The 20,850-nt window shown below is 34.1% G+C and overlaps 1 protein-coding gene across 1 annotated transcript in view; it reads left to right on the top strand.

The window, feature by feature from the left end:
- Positions 1-20,850, top strand: part of LOC115890716 (zinc finger protein 395-like) — a 220,376-nt gene that overhangs the window by 124,434 nt on the left and 75,092 nt on the right. The window lies entirely within an intron of this gene.

Raw genomic sequence — 20,850 nt, forward strand, 5'->3', positions numbered from 1 at the left:
TGTGTATGTACAAATTGCGTAGTGCGTAAAACGACATACTACTTTGCAATTCAAGGTCGGTTAGTAGGTTCAAACAGCTGATTGGTTCTCGCAATGTTGCTGTTTTCCATTTATTTATTACAGAGATCTCGAGTCAACAATTGCCGGAACTGATACGCATAGAAAACAATATTTATGCGAATGCCTTATAAAAAATTATTGAATTTGAATACAAGAAATTATTTATTCGAATTTTTATATATAATATAATATATAATAATATGATTGAGTTTCTTCCATAAGTAGGTACCTACTCTATTCTAATAATACTTATATTAGTAATTAGAAATTAGGTTTTGAATTTGACTATAAAATCAATTAAAAACTCGTTCCAACCCGCATTTAATTTTGGTACAGTAACATAATTGTCCAAGTTGACACATGCGTACTAATCCGATGCCAGCGACCCCAATTACCATTCTAGAATGGTACAAATTTCCTGTATTGAAAAAAAAACATATTATTAAACCAAATAAATATAATAAATAGAGAGCTTCATATTTTCATTAAAGTTTTTCCTTTTTTTTTCATTAATTATAGATAAACTAAAGATAAACTAAAAAAAATTAAAAATCACCTCTCACAAACAATACGTCATAAATTTTATATATTGTACGTAGATGTTTTTAATAATATTACTTGAAAACATAACATATTATAACAATAAAATTCCTAGATAAATAAAAATGTCCTAACTATTTTGTTGTTTCTTCTTCTATTTTGATTCCACGTACTTATCTATAAATTTCTCTATAATAACAGCAAACAAATTACAGTGAGAAACATGTTTTTTCATAGATAAGTCGTAGAAACATCAGAGATGTGGTTAGTGCCCATATCTAATTGAATTTGGTTTACCGCAATAAGCTATACTATTTTGAATTCTGTGTTGTTTTCGATTTTTGATTCAAAATATTTTTCACTGTTATTAAAATTTTCTCATGACATTTGATATATACAGGACGAGTAGTCTAAAGTAAATTTTAAATCTTTACTATAATAAATGAAAACAGTATTTTTTTGTTTTTAGAAAATCTAAATGAGCTGCACCAATACAATAAGTTATATTTTCATAAATTAAATTTCCTGTAGTCTTAGGTGATATACAGTAAATATATGAAAGAATGTTCCTATTTCCTCGACATAAATTAAATGAACTAAAAAATGTCCGGTTTATCAAAAATAATGTTTTTCTGCCAGTCAAATTCACGCTACACAAAACAAACAAGATATTTATAATGGGGGTGATTAAACTACCGGCAAGTTATTTGTCATGGACCTTAAAAACACACATCAAAACACCTACCACAGAGACAAAATATAAAGACCCTGTCGTAAGAAAATATTGCAAATTAACTTAATGGACTTTATTTAATTAACCATTTTATAAGAAAAATGTAACAAAAAGTTGAGAAAGGATTTAATTTATACCTAACAAAAAGAAAAATCGTAAAATAATCATTTGAAAAGAACAATTTTTATTTTTTAGTTTCTGTTTTACAAAATAGAAAAAAAATATTATTTATTACCATTTTGTTTGTTTTGAAACGTAATAACAAACGTATTTATTTACAATGTGCTTATTACTTATTATAGAAGGTCAATGCAAATGTGTCGAGGAAAAAAACTGAGAGAACCTAGAACAAAACAGCAAGTACCTACCAGAGGAAAGTCAATATCAAGGCCTCAAAAGAATGCTTATTTAAAATTTACACCATAATTACCTTTAATGGCGATTTTCTACTTAAACGCTTTGTATCTCGTTGATTAGCACATGAGAGTGGCACAACAAGTGAGAATAGTGCATGTAATGACAATTAAATTATGAAAATGAAGTGTATATGTTGAGATTATGTAGAGCACGATCTAGAAGATAAACAGAGTGTAAAGACGACAGGTGTTGGGAAATTGAAGCTCATATGGTTGTTCTAGAAACGTCACTAGGTTTGGTTGCTTCTTATAAAGTATTTTACTTTTAATACAGGACGAGTGTCATTCGCCGTTATTTCGACATTGTGGCATTCGCTGTTATTTCTTAGCTTCAATCTGCTGAGGTGTTCATTGAGGAGACAATGTCCTGTTATAAACCCCGTGACAATTCGAAGATTATTCTTACATAAATCAAGGAAAATCTTTGATTTTTCTCGGTCGTAAGTTCCGAGGAATTTCTTCGGGTTCCTTAGACCGTTGGAGCGTTCCCAGTCCAGGTTACGGATGACTCCATCCTCTCTCGATCTCATCAACCTCTTCCAGGTTCTTGAGCTCCACTTTAAGTTGGTTTCCACTTGGGAAGCAGAACGGTTCTGGTCCAGTTAGTGGAGAACCACGCAAAACGACGCATTCCTGTATTCTGATGAAAATAAATGTAAAACTTTCGTGTGTATAAAAACACTTTATCCAAAACTTGATGAATTAAGCTATCGTATTCAATTATCACTCATTCAAAGCATGACCTACTGCGTATTTAGCAACGTCATTTAATTATAACAAAGGTTACGATGGGTTACGCGTGCTGATCGGTCTAATCGAGGTTAAAAACGTAAAACTCGCTCGTGAAAATGCTCATTTCGACGGTTTTCTGTCTATATTCGGTCGTGAACTGACGTCACTGTGACGATTTTTCTACACCGTGCACACAAAATCGAGTGCAATAATATCAAAAATGATAAGCAAAGCAAATATATCACAACGTTGCAATAATGTACAACCTTTGATGCAAATTTTAGGATTTTTATTTGATAAGATTGTATTATTATACAATGGATGTCTTCTTTGGTAACTAGACGCTTGCTTTTCTGTGTTAGTTTTTTCGGTTCAAAATACTTCTTGTTTTATTATTATCACACAGTTTGACTTGTGAACAAAATTGGATATCCATTTATTTGACAAAGATTGATAATGACTCTGTGTTATTTATTGTTGTATTTATGTAATTCGTTTATCATTCAAGGTTTTTTCTATAGGGATAGGAAAATTTTCACTGCGGTTCTTTTTCATAAAAGTGATTTTTTGCGCTTTTGCCAATTAATCCACAAAATAGCTTAAAACATTAATAGTATTTCATTAATATTTTTGTAATTTTAATTTATTTTGTCATTGACTGACAATTGTCAAATATGGTAGAACATAGTACTTTAATATGCAATTTTTATTACTATTTTTACTGATTAAGAATTGAGGACAGAATTAATATCGATTAAAATCACTGTTGCTTTGAACATTAAGGGCTCGAACACACTGACGACCAGGGTTGCCACATGAAAATTTTTGATTGTGCAGAACTTGACCACAAAAATGTGTAGCATTGTGTAGCAATCCACGACCAATAATTGTAAACTATCCAATAAGACCAAGAATAAGACGTAAAATCGCCAAGTTTTAAGAGTCTCACTTCCACTCGTTTGTATACGTCAATATATTCATTTCCCATTTCATTTCCTGTCATGCCAGCAAATATTGCAATGACGTCAACATTCGATCATGTCGCGAAACTAACGATTTTATGGACAAATTAGACCGCTTAAAAAAGTCTGTATAAAAACTGTAAACAATTCAGGACTGTTTAATTGGCCAAATTTGTCCATAAAAACTGCAGTCCTTGCTGATATGGGAGGAAAAGTGAAATAGGAATTGAATATTATTCACGTATGCCAACGAGTGGACCGAACCACAGTGAAATTTGGCCTCTGAATTTACCTGTTAATTAATTAAGCAATCCTGTCTATTTACCGATTTTGACTCGACCAATAGATGACCGCAAATGATATTTGTCAGTTCAAAATTTAAAGTTCACTTGCTGCCTCTTTTAATGTAACTTAGATAACTTAAAAGCAAAAAAAACAGCTTTTGTCAGCTGATTTACTGTTCTGGTATGATTTTTTATAATAAATATGTAAATTCTCAAAATGTGTAGCACAGGCCATTGTGGTGTAGCTGTGCAGTCATGGAAGCAAATGTGTAGCAAAATACACAATTGTGTAGCTTGTGGCAACCCTGCTGACGACCAGGTCACACCGGCCAGGCCGCAGCTACCTCTAAAACCATTAAATTAAATGATATAGCGCACACTAACGTCCTGGCCGTCCGTTGGTCGTTGCGGCCAGAAGACTGCACGGAAATATTATTTTCTGCCGCTTGTTGCCGGTTTTCTTCCAAATTAATAATTTTTCAGATGAAATCGCTCAAATTCAAGGCACAATATTTTATTTTCTATAATATATAGTGTTTTAGTGTAGTTTTTGCAGAAAATCCAAAGAAATAGTATACAGACTGGATAAAAGGTAAACTTAAATCTAATCCCTTTTTTTATCATGGGTCGATTCTAGTAAAAACTCAAAACATTTTTATATGACATACCTACTAATATGGGTGTCTGGAGCTCAATTTTTGTCAAAAACATGATGGTGAAAACCACATATCGATATCTGTTACCGTTTCGGAGTTACGGGGTGTTTTTCAAAAATATGCATTTTTAACAAATCGTAGTCATGTACAGGGTGGGTCAAATTCGACGCTTTTAAATGAAAACACCCTTTTCTATAGGAGATAGACAAAAACTAATATGGGTGTCTGGAGCTCAATTTTTGTCAAAAACATGATGGTGAAAACCACATATCGATATCTGTTACCGTTCCGGAGTTACTGGGTGTTTTTCAAAAATATGCATTTTTAACAAATCGCAAAAAAGTTAGCTATGGAAAATTTTGTATTTTTATGAAAACATTTCCAAAGCACCATTTTACGTAGAATTTAATGGTTTAAGTATAATTTTTTTAAAATTAATAATTTAAGAATTACCAACAAAAAATTTGATTTTTTATATGAGACACCCTGTATATTTTTAATTAACTGAAAAGCATTTAAAATTGCCTTTCCAAAAATATAGCACAATTGATATTTTGTTATAATCCCCTTCGAAATACAGAATTTTTAAAAGTTCGCCACTTTTAACTAGTAGGCTTTGGACCCCTTATTGATGATATGCCCTTAATGGAACTCGAAAATATATTTTTCCAGCAAGACGACTCACCGCCCCTGAACGCTAAAGTTATCAGCAAATTTTTGCAGCCAATTTCAAGAATAATTGGATAGTTAAACAAGATCCCAGCCGTTGGCCGTCGAAGCCGCCTGACTTAGTGCCTATGGATCTAATCATATGGATATATTTGCAGAAGAATAAAGGTTCCTTATTCTTCTGTATATCTAGACAAGAATTAAAAATACTGAGTTAATGAATTCCGCGAGAAATTTTCAAAAACTGCCCCGTCTGTCCATAACAGAAGAGGGTCGATATGTCGAACACCTGTAGCAAAATCTGATGTCTTGGTTTGCTATTTATTTTTATTGTTATTAGATATAGTTTAAATGTGTTCAAATGTTGGTTAAATATATTTTAAATTGTTAAAAAATTCTGCATCTCTCATAGCAAATATTATTTTCGTTTTAATTGATGCTCACAGCTAGAATTTTTTTGCATTACAGTCGGTGCCGTTTAAAGCCTACTTATTTAAAGCGGGCGAATTCTTATATACTCTATATCTCGAAGAGGAATCGAGCAAAATATCAAGTGTGTTATATTTTTGGAAAAGTAATTTTAAATTCTTTTCAATAAATTAAAAATATATAGGGTGTCCCATATAAAAAATCAAATTTTCTGTTGATAATTCTTAAAATGTTAATTTTAAAAAAATTATACTTAAACCATTAAATTCTACGTAAAAAGTTGCTTTGGAAATGTTTTCATAAAAATACAAAATTTTCCATAGCAAAAAAGTTACACCGATTTGTTAAAAATGCATATTTTTGAAAAACACCCCGTAACTCCGAAACGGTAACAGATATCGATATGTGGTTTTCACCATCATGTTTTTGACGAAAATTGGCTCCAGACACCGATATTAGTTTTTGTCTATCTCCTATAGAAAACTGTGTTTCCATTTAAAAGCGTCGAATTTGACCCACCCTGTACAAGGAGGACAACTGTATTTTAAATATTATATTTAATTTAACGTTTTTCAAACAGGGTTCATTAGACTATATTTCTACTGGGTACATTATTTTGAAAAAAAATTAAGAAAGTAACTTAAACATTCATAAAAATAGAAGCAATTACTGTTGTAGATTCTTCGTTATATTGTAAACATTGAAATAACTGGAAGCTAAACTTTCTACCTGCTTATATTTAGAGCCAGTGTCTGACGATCTTGTTTTACGATGGTCCTAATATGTTTACTTCTAAAGTCGATAAGGGCGCCATATCAGTAGAAAAAAGAAACAGAATATCTCCCTTTTTGTCGGTCGCGCGTACACAATGCTTTTTGTTTGTTGTGAATAGCAACTTCGCTTTTTAGTTAACTCTGATATTTTAACATTTCTGAAACAATATTTTCTAATTGGTAAAACGTAAAAAATCGTCAGATTTGACAACTCTGTTGAAACTGGTCGTTCATCTGGCCGCAGCTAAAAACGCAATACATCCGGCCAGCCGACGGCCAGGTCGTTGCGACCTGGTCGTTAGTGAGTTCGAGCCCTTATTGTATTACAATTTACAGATAAAGGAATAATAGAATAACCCTAATTGATTTGATTTTGTCATTATTCTGACCTAATACATTATTTTCAAAGATTTTATTTTATGAAGCGTAATGTTTAGTCCAATCTTTTTAGCGTGTGAAACTTGATCCATGAAATTAAGTCAGTGAAACGTGAAACATAATCTTTTTGCTACTGTTTGAAAATAACCTAAGAGTATTATGTAACAGGAATGAATTACATCTCTTAAACGTTCTTTTTCATTTCATATATTAACTCTGCAGCTCAATGTGGGAGAATTAAAGAATTAATAAAGAATATAAATAAAAATATTTTTTATCGTTTAAAAAGATACCTACCTATTTCAAAATTTACCACAGACTATTCATATCCAGCCTGTCTGACTTACCATTGCATTGAAATCTGCGTACCTACATAGATATTCACTTATGTAAGATGTACACGTGACGATTGAGTTCTGAGCTTCATTGAAGCTTCGTTCAAAATTTTCATTACTATAAAATATTTAAAGCCTATTTAGATAGAGTTTTTAAGTTGGATATTTTAGAATTAAGTCGAAAAATTCAAAAACCAAATAGGTGAGAGAAAAAGACTGACAATGGCTTCAATAGTCATTCTTCTTTCTTTATTTCTTTTCATTTTCTTTATTTAGTTTTTTTGTTTTGTTTTCTATTTAATTTTGTAAGTTGGTTTTATCGTAGATATTTATTATTTATTTATAGACACAGGCTCTGTGATGTTATATATTGTTGGTTATCTAAAATCAACTACTAAAGGATATTTTCCATTGATGCTTGTTCTATATTTCTGTATTCGGTAATCTTACTATACCAATAATGTTAAAATAATGATAAAGTGAAAACTAAAAATACTGAAACATTACTATTTTATATTGGGGATCTGTTGGTAATTCATGGTTTTTCCTAATGTGTTGTTCTTCAATGTCTTTATTGTTGATCACAAACTATTCGCATAAAAAGCAAGGCAAGAACATAATTTACTTATTATTTTTAAAAAACTTGTTAAAATCAAGAACAGAGTCCAAACCACTGTCAAAAAATTCTTTATTAGTGACCGGTTTCGGCAATTCCAGCCATCTTCAGACCTTTTTCAAAGATATGTCAAAAATATTATAATAAATAATCATAAATTATTGAGTATTCTCTGTATTACAAAAAATCCTGAACAAACTTCTTAGAAATTGTCAATTTGTTTGCGTCATCAAATCCTCATAGCCTCTAGGCATGTCTTAATAAAATTACTTCATTTACTCACGCCGAAATAAAAAAAAATAAACCCGATACTACTACGACTACATTATATTTTTAACTATTTTTACGTCCCACGCAATAAGGCTCGCAGTTGGCCAATCCCTGTTTACACTCGTTTTTTCTACTCTCCTTCCTCCAAATTATTTCAGATCCCGGGATTTTTTGCCCAATGACGCCAACAATCGTCTCCAAAAATCGCAGCCAGCTCGATGATGACTGTTATGAGGTTCTGGCCAGAAAAAGTTTTTAAAAATAGCTTTCGCGGTCAAAATTATTCGGGATCCTAGTAAAGAGAACTCGGATTTTTGCCATTGCTAGTAACTAGAGCTGCAAGATCGCAGAAAACTTAAGTCTTTTTTTGATTTAAATCATTTTATTGGCTTAAATTATTTGATTTTAAGTCATTTTTCGAAAGCTGACTTAAAAAATTGTGTATGCACTATGTGCGCGTATTTGAAGTGAAGGTTCTATCTGTCTGTCCGTCTGCTCGTCTGTCCGTCTGAGGGTGCATCCAGACTAACCTAAAAACGGCGTATCGGCGTAACGGCGTAATGACCTTGAATCGATTTCCAGTAATTCTATTGGCTGAAATTTTTGACAGATGAATTTGACAGATAAAATTTCTGACAGATGAATTTTTCAGCCAATAGAATTACTGGAAATCTATTCAAGGTCGTTACGCCGTTCCGCCGATACGCCGTTTTTAGGATAGTGTGGATGCACCCTGAGGACTCCATTGTGGTACCCCTATCCTCGTGCCTAGTTTGGTTCGAATCGACCCAAGCCCTCAACCGTAAATAATTAATTCTATCATCCGGCCTGATAGCCCTGGCCGCTGTGGCCATTAAACCAAAATACTACTACTTCTACTATGTGAATCTACGCTATTTTGAATCTGCGAATTTTCAATATGGTACGACAGTGTCAGGTGTGTGGAAAAATAAGCTCAAATTACCCGAATTTGTCTTTTCACAGGTAGGTACAAATTTCCGCGGTAATTGTACATAGGCGTCCTACAAGGGAGCCCTTTACAAATAAAATAATTTCTAATTATATTTGTTGAATTTTGATCTATTAAAACAAGAACGTAGTAACCGGTAATTGAATTATAATTCGTCTCAATTACTACCTAACTGTTGTAGATCATAACAAATTTGAATATAAACATTGCATTTGAATCTTTATTATAAGCCAGAAAGTGATTTTTTTTTTCTTAAAATTGCGTCATATTTTGGTCAGTATATACGATATTCTAAAGGCATTTTGCTCAACAAATAAACAAAGGTGTTTACCAGATCTTTTTTACATTTTACTGCTTTATTATATCTGCCCCTTCGGCCTTGTTTAGACAATTTTTTACCACCGTACAAATACCTCTTCCTAGAGTTACTGAAAGTTCAAATTGAAAATCGACGTTGGAGCGATTTTCGAAAACTACCTACTAACGTTTCAACATAAGTATATATGGGATATTAATTATATTATTATATTAGACCTTATAACAAAACTCATCTGACGAAAAAGTGTTAATGTAGTATATTAATATGGAGTAAAAATTTTACTAATTACTTTACTTTTACTTTACTAATTAAATTCCTTTCAAAAAACGATACGCCACTGGCCATTAGAACAATCCAAATGCGCCTAGTTGCCGGGGTCGGAAATTTTAGACTTCTCTTTCTCTTCTGTCCTTGTTTGATACATTGGAATGTTTGATACACTTCCAACGAGTATTTATGAATGAGATGTTCGGTCTATCTTTATAATGTCTTTGGTAATAGCAAACATTAGACCAGTGTTTACAAGATCAAATTCGATTATCAAGATATAAGTCATTTACGGCGTAGAAAGTCTTGTCTAGTAAATAAGATTTCAATGCTTTGCGAAATGAAGAAAATGATGTTATGGATTTGATTTCAAATGGCAGGTGATTGCTGATTGTGCATTTTTTTCGAGTTGTATAATATTGAACTTTTAACTAACTCTGAGGGTGGAGTAGGTAGATAAAGATCTTGCTCCGCGTTCCTGAGTGGATAAGTGTGAGATGGTCTTTCTTGAGAAGCTGATACATGCTTACGTATTAGGCAAACGGATTCAAATATAAATAAGGAAGGAAGCGTTAATATTTTTAATTTTTTAAAAAAGTCCTGCCAATGAATTCTGCTGTTTAGTCCCAGTGAATATGGAACAGCTCTCTTCTGGAGCTTGAAAATGCGGTCAAATTGAGTCGTACAACACGTACCCCAAAATTTTTAGGGGGGGGGTTATCTTAAAATCCCCTAGTAATGTACATATTGCCAATATTTAAATCATTGTGGTTCTTCTGTTCTATTTTGATAATTTTAAAATATCTGGCTTTCACCATGAGACTGAGTCAATCCATATTCTATTACTTCTAATTTCAATTTCTATGCAAACACACAAAATTCTTAAAGCAACATTAACATGTGCCAAAAAAATCGCGTCATACTATGTATCATTTTACTACTAGCGAATGGTGTTTACTACGATAGTAACTACGTTTTGTTTTTGTAAAAATTCTTGACTCTTTACGCATTACTATTTTTCTTTAATCGAATTTTTTCGAAAAATATTTACGTTAATTCATGATGGCGTATCAAGAAAAACAAGCTTGTGTTTTTATTGGATAAAAATTTAGTGTGTTAATTTTGTTTGGGTTGTTTTCATTGATACGTGTTTTGTAGGGTTTTTATTTGAAATAAAATATGTATTGTCTAAATGGACAAATGGAAGTAAAACATTACCAAAAAAACTTATTATGAAATACTTAAAAAAAATCAAAAAAAGATCAGAAGAACCAGAAATGTTGTGCTGTTTTACAAGGTCTTTAGCAATTATGGAATGGAGTATATTTCAAATGATAGACAGTAGTTAATCTCAAAGTGTATTACGGGTAAAGCTGCTTCTGCTTTACCATGAAATGCGAGTCTCTCCCACGAGAATAATATTCACATCCTGCTACGGCGATGGCTGTGTGTTCGTTTCAACTAGGGCAAGCAAAAAAGGCAATAACGCATTGTAATTAAGTGCATACACTCAAAAAACATCAATAGGGTCGCTTGTTTTCCACTCACAATGATATATTTACTTTTTGAACTTCCGTTGTGATGTATTTTTTGGAAAATTTCATACCAGTTTTTTTCGTCCAATCAAATTGGTATATTTCGACAGGTTACAATGACAGTGCATGTATGTTATCGGATTTTTTTTCAATACAATATTGCGAATATTGCGAAATACAGTGGAAAGTTTTTGAATTATAATGACAGCACTTTTATTTAAACCTGTTTAAATTTCGCATTGAATTAATGGACTATACAGCATTTTACATACAATAAAGTGGGTCTCAAAATGAATTTAGGAAAAACTATAATAATGTACAACGTGGAAAGAAAATACATTCTAATAAATAACATAACACTGGAAATAGTAGAAGAATATGTTTGAGATAACTAATATACAGCTCATAATCTCTACTACAATTCCTGGGGACAAATTCCTGAAAGCTGGCTGAGTTCGACCTTTATCCCACTTCCTAAGAAAAGCAATGCACGCCACTGCAATGACCACAGACTAATAAGTCTAATGAATCACACGCTCAAGATATTCTTGAAAATATTACACAATAGAATATACAAAAAATGCGAGCGTAATGTGAGCGAAAATCAGTTTGGGTTTAGAGCTGGAATGGGCACCAGAGAAGCGCTGTTCAGCATACAAGTGCTGGTACAAAACTGCCTAGACGTTAAGAAAGATGTGTTCAGGTGTTTCATTGATTATGAAAAAGCGTGTGATCGAGAGCGCCACGGTAAACTCATTGAGATATTACTGAAAACAAACGTGGATGAGAAGGACATCAGATGCATCGAAAATTTATATTGGTATCAAAGAGCACATGTAAAGACACAAAGCTTCAGAACTGAGGATATCCGTATACGTAGGGGAGTAAGACAAGGTTGTGTGCTCTCTCCACTTTTATTCAATATGTACTCCGAGGAGATCTTCAGTGAGGCTTTTGAGGACTCGGAGCAGGGAATAAAGGTTAATGGAATCCCAATATCAAACCTAAGATACGCGGATGACTCCGTGTTGCTAGCAAACAATATGAATGAGTTACAACACATGTGCACCCGCCTAAATATAGCTAGCAACAGATATGGATTAAACATCAACGCTAATAAAACCAAATTCATGATCATTAGCCGTGATAAACTAAGGTATGCGAACTCAACCCTCAGCATAGGAAATCAACTTATAGAACGGGTGGAAAAATATCAGTATCTTGGCTGTTGGCTGCATGCGGACTGGAACCCTGAGCGAGAAATTAGAACAAGAATAGAAAAAGCGCGCGCAGCATTTCTTAAGTTCAAAAACGTACTGAATTGCAGAGGCATCCAACTGCAGCTGCGTCTACGATATGCAAAGTGCTACGTATGGTCGGTCCTACTCTATGGAGTGGAAGCGTGGACCATGAGAACTAATACTATAAATAAATTAGAAGCCTTTGAGATGTAGACATACAGGCGTCTATTGAAAATATCGTAGACCGATAGGATAACTAATGAAGAAGTACTCAATATGATGCAGAAGGAGAGAGAACTAGTAAATATAATTAGGCAAAAAACGGAAAACCTCCTACTTAGGACACATAGTTCGAAATGAAAAATACAAAAAATACAACATTCTGCAGCTCATACTTGAAGGAAAAATAGAAGGCAAGAGGGGAATAGGTAGAAAACAGCTGTCATGGGCGAGAAACATCAGACAGTGGACCGGTCTGAAGACTATAGGAGAGCTCATAAACACCGCAAGAGATAGAGACAGGTTTCAACATGTGGTCGCTAACATCCAGTGAATGGATAGGCATCTGAAGAAGAAGAATCTCTACTACCAGAAATCAACAGAAGAATTAAGTTAGCATGAAGTACTTGTACGGAAAAACTCGTCATATTTAAATCTAGAATGCCACTCTATCTAAAGAAGAAAACATTCGACCAATGTATACTACCTCACGATCTATGCATGCAAAAGCTGAACATTTAAAGCGGACATTATAAGGAAACTGCAGGTCGTACAATGCTTAATAGAACGAAATATGCTGGGAATAACAAAGAGAGACCATAAAAGAATAGAGTGGATACGACAAAAGACCCAGGTAATAAATGTCATCCACAGAGTCAAATACCTCAAAAATGGCAGGATACCAGGCAAGAAGAACGGACAACAGATGGACCACAAAAATTACGCATCACCCACGGGGAATTAAAGAGACCTAGACAAAGACCGAACCTGAGATGGGACCATGATTTTAGGAAATTAGCAGAGATAACTTGGTCCCGCATAGCCAACAATGTCTCCCCTGACGTTTCGCTAAAACGCACTTATTTTTCCTACAATCGTAAATTTTTGATTTAAACATCTTGCATACTTAATTGGGATTTTTTTGTATTCTTCTGCAGGTTGGACGTATAAATTAAAACGTTATATGTAGACGGGGTTTTATAGCGTCCAACACGAAATTAACTGCATAAAAGACGGAAACAGCAACGCAAAAAAACACATTTTTGCGCTGTTATTTACCGCTTTCAAGGTTGTGCAGGAGCTGTTACAGTTCGGAGTTTATCGTACGATGCGATGCGATGGAGTTCAATGTTCGCCAATTTCGGCGATTCGCAAACCAGCCGTGCCTTCAGCACACCAATCGCCTTTTTATTGAGCGAGGTCAAAATATCGCGATTTTTTTGTGAGTCAGCCACCAACGAGCGGCGGAGAGCACGCACATCAAACGGGATTCGCGATTCTTGTCGGCGGACACGCGCAAATTTACAGCGGCACGCGTATGACCTGCGGAACGGCATCAGACTTGTTTTTTACACATTTAAGGTTAATTCTCACTATACCTTCCGTTTCCATTCCATATCCGTTCCGTATTTTTTATTGTATTGACGCTATACGTAAGCTTCCGTTCCGTATCAGTTCCATTCTATTTATTGTACAATTTATATCATTACGAAAGTTTTATTTTAAAAATGTGTGTTTTTTTTAAAAAGGTAATAGCACAGATTAGGTATCCTATAAGTATACAGATAAAAATCTTGTCCCTAATTCGTGGTACGCAAATTGTTTTTTATGACGATGTGCAAACGAGTCAAATTTCCTGTGCGCAAAAATAAACTCGCGTAAAATAACAATAAACAGCGTAATAGAGAGATATCGTTAAACCGAATGGACGTTAATAAAGCCAGGTGTTATTTCCTTTACGTGAGGTGGTATTAACTCTCTTCATTTATAATTATCGGATCGGAAAGAATTCTGATCGCGTCACGTCCGCTTTTTAAACTTAACCTAACTTTGAATTTAAAACTTAGAAATTGTTTTGTTTACTAGGTATTTTAAAACTAAAGGTCTAAAGTACTTATTTCCAGTGCTTTATTGTTCAACGTCTGCCAGGGGGTTTAGGGCAACAAGCAACAAATTCTCTTAGAAGGGCTAAGTCGTCATCTGCTCTAAACCTAAGACTCTTTATAGGTTCTTTAGTATTGGAAGAGGTGGAATCCATATTTTGGGCCATATTTATTTAATTAAAACTAATCCCAGCTACTTAAATATCAAATTACCTAATAAAACTAAAGCAATAATTCAAAACAATTCAAACATAACCTAAAATAAAAAGATCTCGCCGGCCGGCTCCGGTTGTCATATACCCGCACATGCCCATTTAAGCAATTTTAAACGTTATCAGAGGTAATTTAAAAGAGCGCTTGGTGTAATTGATCTGCAAATTACGTCAGGCGGTAACGTTATTAGCGGGTGTTGCGTTAAAAATTGACTCGCGCATATCGTAACCTTCATGATAAGGGTACGCGTAAATATTTTTGATGACGCTATTCGGTTTTCCGATATCTCTCTAATAACTGTGCCGGTCAGGCGCTGTGCGCAATTTTAGAGGCCATAAGTGGGTAATCTCGGCCCAAGATTAGCCTTTGCCAGCCCTTAGTATACAATATTCCTAATAAAAATTTATAAGTTTTAATATTTTTTTTTTAATAAAAAAACTTTCATGAAACACCAAATTCATATTGACGTATCCTAATTATTTTTGACAAGTTGTAAATAAAAGCGAAATTGCAAGAAAATATCGATAGTTTAATTATCGATATTTTTGCCCATCCTTATTGGCGTTGTTACTACTTATAGGTTTCATGGAAAATCGTAAAAACAATTTTACAAAATATGTTGCACTTTCTTGATCACAACACTAACCCAATAGTTAGTACTCTCTAATTTGAAACATCCTGTTTTTATACTGATTTTCTAATTGCAATTGAAACTGCGATTGCGATTTCTACTGTAACCTGGGATTGCGATTCTAATCAGAGTGTCATTTTCTATCGAATATAGTAAAAAATACCGAAGATGCCATTTAAAAATCAAAAGTTGTAGTCATTTCCGGTGAAACAGGAAGTGATCGAAACAATATGAAAACGTCAATCAATCCTAATTTGTGTTTTTTTATCAGAAAAAATAAAAAAGTTATAGAGGCGAACCACTCTTGAGAAACACCCGGTATATTATTGATCTTGGCATTAGAAAATAATACCTTCTCTATAAATAAATAAAAACCAGAGAAAAAATTCAATCGCAATTTACTATAAAATGCTTCAATGGACCACAAAATTACATTCGCAACAAAATCGCAAATCGCAACTCCTAAATATTGGTAGCCAATCGATTGCGATTTTAAAATCGCTGCTATTGAATCGCAGTTTGCAATTTGTTGCTCATCTCTATTTTTAACTTTTTTGGATCAATGAATTTGAGGTGCACTTAAATTATCGAAATTTAAAATATCGATAGTTTTGCCCATCCCTATCAACCTACCTACAGCGTATGGTTTTCATGGAAAATGGCCAATTCGAACAAACAACGTTGTGTCGGAATACGCGTCTTCTAAAAGGAAAAGAAGAGTGGCCGGTCGGTCGGCCCGCTGCGAGAAAAGAAAAGAAGAAGAGAAAAACAAAAGACGATCATGGCATGGCACCGGGGTTACCCTTGGCCACCACGGCCTACTATTCCAGGTCATCAAACCCAGAACCTGAATCACGCTCGCGTCGGGATGATGCGATTTCGCCGCTCTAGCCAACGACCTTCACTTGTTTTGTTATTATCCAGTACGGCCGGCCTTATGAGATTTTTGAACTTCCACTTTGGAAAATGTACGGGTGGTTGTACAGGGTGTCCCGTTTTCGTGTATTTTACAGGGTTTCACGCAGAGCTGCAAGCTCACAGAAAACTTTTTTTTTTCGGAAGCTTTTTTTATTATTTGTCGTATTAATGCGTACGTGTTGTTTTCTAAGTGAATCCAGTGAATCCCAGACTACATTATATCGCCCGAAAGACGAACGAAAGGGTTTGATTTATAGGCTGGTATTTATAGTTGCATCTCGAGACGCCAAGACGGTCTTGGGCTCTCGAGAGCGGAATCCACAGAATACACGAGCAAACGTCATTTTGGAGATTGCGATTTTCATTTTGGAGATTGTCATTTTGGATAGTTTATGTGATCTGTAGATAGTTTCTTAACCTAACTTTTTAGTAAACAAAATAAATCCCTTTATAAATCCGTTTTGTCTGATTAAACAGTTTTGAATTTTGAATATGTTAAGAAGAGTTTGAGGATATTTTGGACCATGTGGAAGAAGAAAATCGTCTTTCGAGGTTTCAAAAAGGTATATACGGGATGCAGGAAATCAATAGAAATGTTTAGCTAGGGGGGATTTATGCCAATATAGGTTTAACAAGGCTACAATTACAGAAACTATTTTACCTCTTATAAATTGAAGACTTGCAAAACCACCAATCGTGGTTTACCCATTCTCCCCGTTGTTCAATTACTAATTTGTTTACAGTTTTATACGACTTGTAATTTTCTAGATGGTAAATGGAGACTTGCGTGGTGTTAGCCAACCTACAATAAAAGCCCAGATAATCAAGAATAATGCAATAATGTGGTAGTATTTCAAAATCGCAAAAAATTTTATTTAGTCTAAATGTTCAGGTCCCAAAGGGAAATTATGGATATTATAGTTGGATATCCGAGATTCAAGTCATGATAGTGTTATATTCAATCAAGAAGTAATTTAAGAATGCTAATGGAAAGGCGTGATATTCGTGATTTACTTCTTGGAGACAATGCATATAGATGTAGGCCAATTCTATTGTGAAAGGAAGCTTCTGTTCTACAGCTAGGTAATCAACAAGAAACCAGGTATAACTTTTGCCCATAGAAGAAGAAAAAGCGAAATGTTGAAAGGCTATTTGGGACTTGGTAAAAACGTCTTCCATTTCTCCGAGGTTTACAAAACAACTGTTGCTATTATTTGTTAGCAACAGCTGTTCTTCATAATATTGGTTTAAGGGAAAGAAATTAGATAATTTTGAAGATGCTAATTTACACATTCCAATTATAAATAAAAAGGAAGAGGTTAGATTTTGAAGAAATCTTATTCCAACATTTTGCAAATTAATGTATTTATTGTATTAATATATGTATATCTAATGTAATTATAACAAAGGGAGAATGGGTAAACCACGATTGGTAGGTTTTTGCAAGTCTTCAATTTATAAGAGGTAAATAGTTTCTGCTGTTGTAGCCTTACGGTAAACCTATATCGGCATAAATCCCCGCTCGCTAAACATTTCTATTGGATTTCCCTGCATCCCGTATATATCTTTTGGAACTCGAAGACGATTTTCTTCCACATGGTCAAAATATCCTCAAACTCTTCTAACATGTTAAAACTGTTTACATCAGACAAAACGGATTTACAAAGGAATATTTTGTTTACTAAAAAAGTTAGGTTAAGAAACTATCCACAGATAACATAAACTATTCAAAATGACAATCTCCAAAATGAAAATCGCAATCTCCAAAATGACGTTTGCTTGTGTATTCTGTGGATTCCGCTCTCGAGAGCCCAAGACCGTCTTGGCGTCTCGAGACGCAACTATAAATACGGGCCTTAATGAAGAGTGCCTTAAAATCCTCCAGACCTGAGCTTACGCCCTTGAGATATTACATAGTAATCAAAACATATTACCACATTTTATGGGACATGTATTTCCCTCCTTCGTATCTATCATTCTTTTCTTTTTGAATTTGGGACATACTGTATATACTTAATTTTACTTAACGATTAAATAAGAGGTCCAAAAACTGTATGCTTTTATTTTTAACTTTTTGCATCAATGAATAGGTACGTTCAAAATCAAATTAGAAAGATGAGCAATAAGCTTGCCAATTTGTTTAAATACATATTCACAATGGAGCTGCATAAATTTCATTTTATAACAAGCAGACCGATCCTGAATGATTTAAAACTCTCATTAGTTCGCAATAAGATAGTAACGGCATTGAGGAAACTAAAATAGATTACATCATTAAAGAACATGCGCAATTGGTACCCGTGTACTTATGTACCGCAGCATTATTATAGCAGCAACAGATCATTCGAAAATAAACAAAATGAAACTGATTCGACCTTGCAGTAGTTCCACGTGCCAATGTTAAATGCAGACCTTGAAAACAGTTGTTAGGACGCATCGGAACATCTAAATTGCAATTGGAATTATTTTACTGACGGTACTATAAAAACATCTGCTTTTTCCTTACATCATACTCGTAAAAATGTATATATCGAGTTACGTATCGGCTCAGGATCTATAGGAAATCTAAGGAATGCCGTTTCTCTTCTCTTCTTCTCAGCCATTACTCATCCACTGCAGAATGTAGGCCTCTCTCAGTTTCTTCCACTCGTTTCGATTCTGTGCCCTCCTCATCCAGTTCTTACCGGCTACGGTTTGGATATCATCAGTCCATCTTTTAGGAGGTCGGCCGACTGGGCGTTTTGCTAGGCGTGGTCTCCAGCAAAGAAGTCTTTTTGCCCATCTTTCCTCGGACTGTCCGGCCAAGTGTCCTGCCCAAGACCATTTAGAGTTAGCCATCCTCTCTACGATGTCCGTTATCCTCGTTTGTCGGCGAATGTCTTCATTTCTAATGTGGTCGCGAAGACTGATACCGATCATGGCTCTTTCCATAGCTCTTTGGCTCACTCGCAACCTGTTCACACTTCGTGCCGTCATCGTCATAGTCTCCAAACCATAGATCATGACAGGCAAGACGCATTTGTTGTAAACGTCTCTTTTTAGGCTGTTTGGGATTTTGCTTTTGAATATAAAGTTAAGTTTACCAAAAGCTGCCCATCCGAGTTTGATCCTTCTAGAAATTTCGGTTGTTTGATTTTCCTTGCCGAGTTTTATGGCATGACCTAGGTAAAATAAATAAACGGCATTCTTCTAGGTTGTGAAGAATGCCGTTTATTGGGGGGGTTCCCCTTTTGATTTTTGACCAAACCATCTTCTGATGCGTGTCAAATACTCGTCAGCGAGTAATGGCAGTAAGTAAGTAAATTTTCGCAAATTACTGGTGGTCGGAGTATTTTAGCGAGGTACATATTACTTCTTTTAAGAACCCTTTTGCAAAATATTTAAAAATAGCTTAAATGAAGAGTTTTGAAGTTGATAGATAGTCTAATCCAGTAGTTTAAAAAGCCCCACTAAAAGTTTTTTTTTAATCAATAAGGTAGCCAATAAACGACATCAAAATCAGGTTTCATACAAGTTCTCCAATCTTTTCTCAGGTCTCCAATCTATACTAATACATAAAATCCTTAAGTGACTGACATACTGATTAATCACGATCCCGCTCAAACCACTCAACGTAAGAAGCTCAGTTTTGGCATACAGGTTGATTCTAGGGTGTACAGGTTCGATAAGAAGGGATTTTTCGAAATTCCAGTTCCAAGAGGGTGAAACCACCCCTCAAATATTACAATATTTTTTATTTAAAAAACGGTCAAGTTTCCGAAGAAACGCTTAAACAGGTACATTTTATTTTGTTTTTTTACATATTTTAAGATTTTTTAAAAATGTATACAGGGTGTTTCGAAAAATCTGGTCATTGATTAATCACGATCCTGCTTAAAGCGCTTGACGTAAAAAGCGGATATTTGGAAAACAGATTGACTTTAGGGTGTAGAGGTTCGGTAAGAAGGGATTTTTCGAAACTCGAATTCTAAGAGGGTGAAACTATCCCTCAAATATTAAAATATTTTTCATTTAAAAACCGGTGAGTTTTTCGGAAAAACTCTTAAACACGTATATTTTATTTTGTTGTTTTACATATTTTAAGATTTTTTATAAATTTATACAGTATGTTTCATAAAATATGACCATTGAGTAATCACGATTCTGCTTAAACTGCTTGACGTTTAAAGCTGCTTTTTGGTAAACGGATTGACTGTGGGGTGTAGAGGTTCGATAAGGAGGGGTTTCTCGAATCTCAAATTCCAAGAGGGTGAAAACGCCCCTCAAATATTACAATATTTGTTATTTAAAAAACGGTTAGTTAGTCTTTCGGGAAAACGCTTGGACAAGCATAATTTATTTGTTTTTTTTTACATATTTTGAAATTTTTTAAAAAATCATACAGGGTGTTCCAAAAAGTTTGGTAATATCTTAACCACGATTCTGCTTAAACTGCTTGACGTAAAAAGCTTATTTTTGGCAAACGGATTTTTCAAAAGTCAAATTCCAACGAGATGAAACTACCCCTCAAATATTACCATGTTATATAATAATATCGCCATATTGTTTTTTCTCATGCTGACATAAATATGAGAAAATTTTATCCAGTTTGTATGTTAATGGAAATTCTCGCTTTGCTTTATCATCACCATTACAAATGATTAATTCGACGCGAACGAAGTCGCTGGTACACGCTAGTATCTAATAAATTCTTGCATCTTTTAAAATGTATTTCATTGTTTTGATTCATTAGACTGCCTGGTAACAATAATATGTTCTAAATTAGTAATTTCTGATAATTCTATGAATTTTATTGGCAACG

This window comes from Sitophilus oryzae, unplaced genomic scaffold (assembly GCF_002938485.1).
Source record: "Sitophilus oryzae breed Bouriz unplaced genomic scaffold, Soryzae_2.0 scaffold_908_pilon_pilon, whole genome shotgun sequence".
NCBI lineage: Eukaryota > Metazoa > Arthropoda > Insecta > Coleoptera > Curculionidae > Sitophilus > Sitophilus oryzae.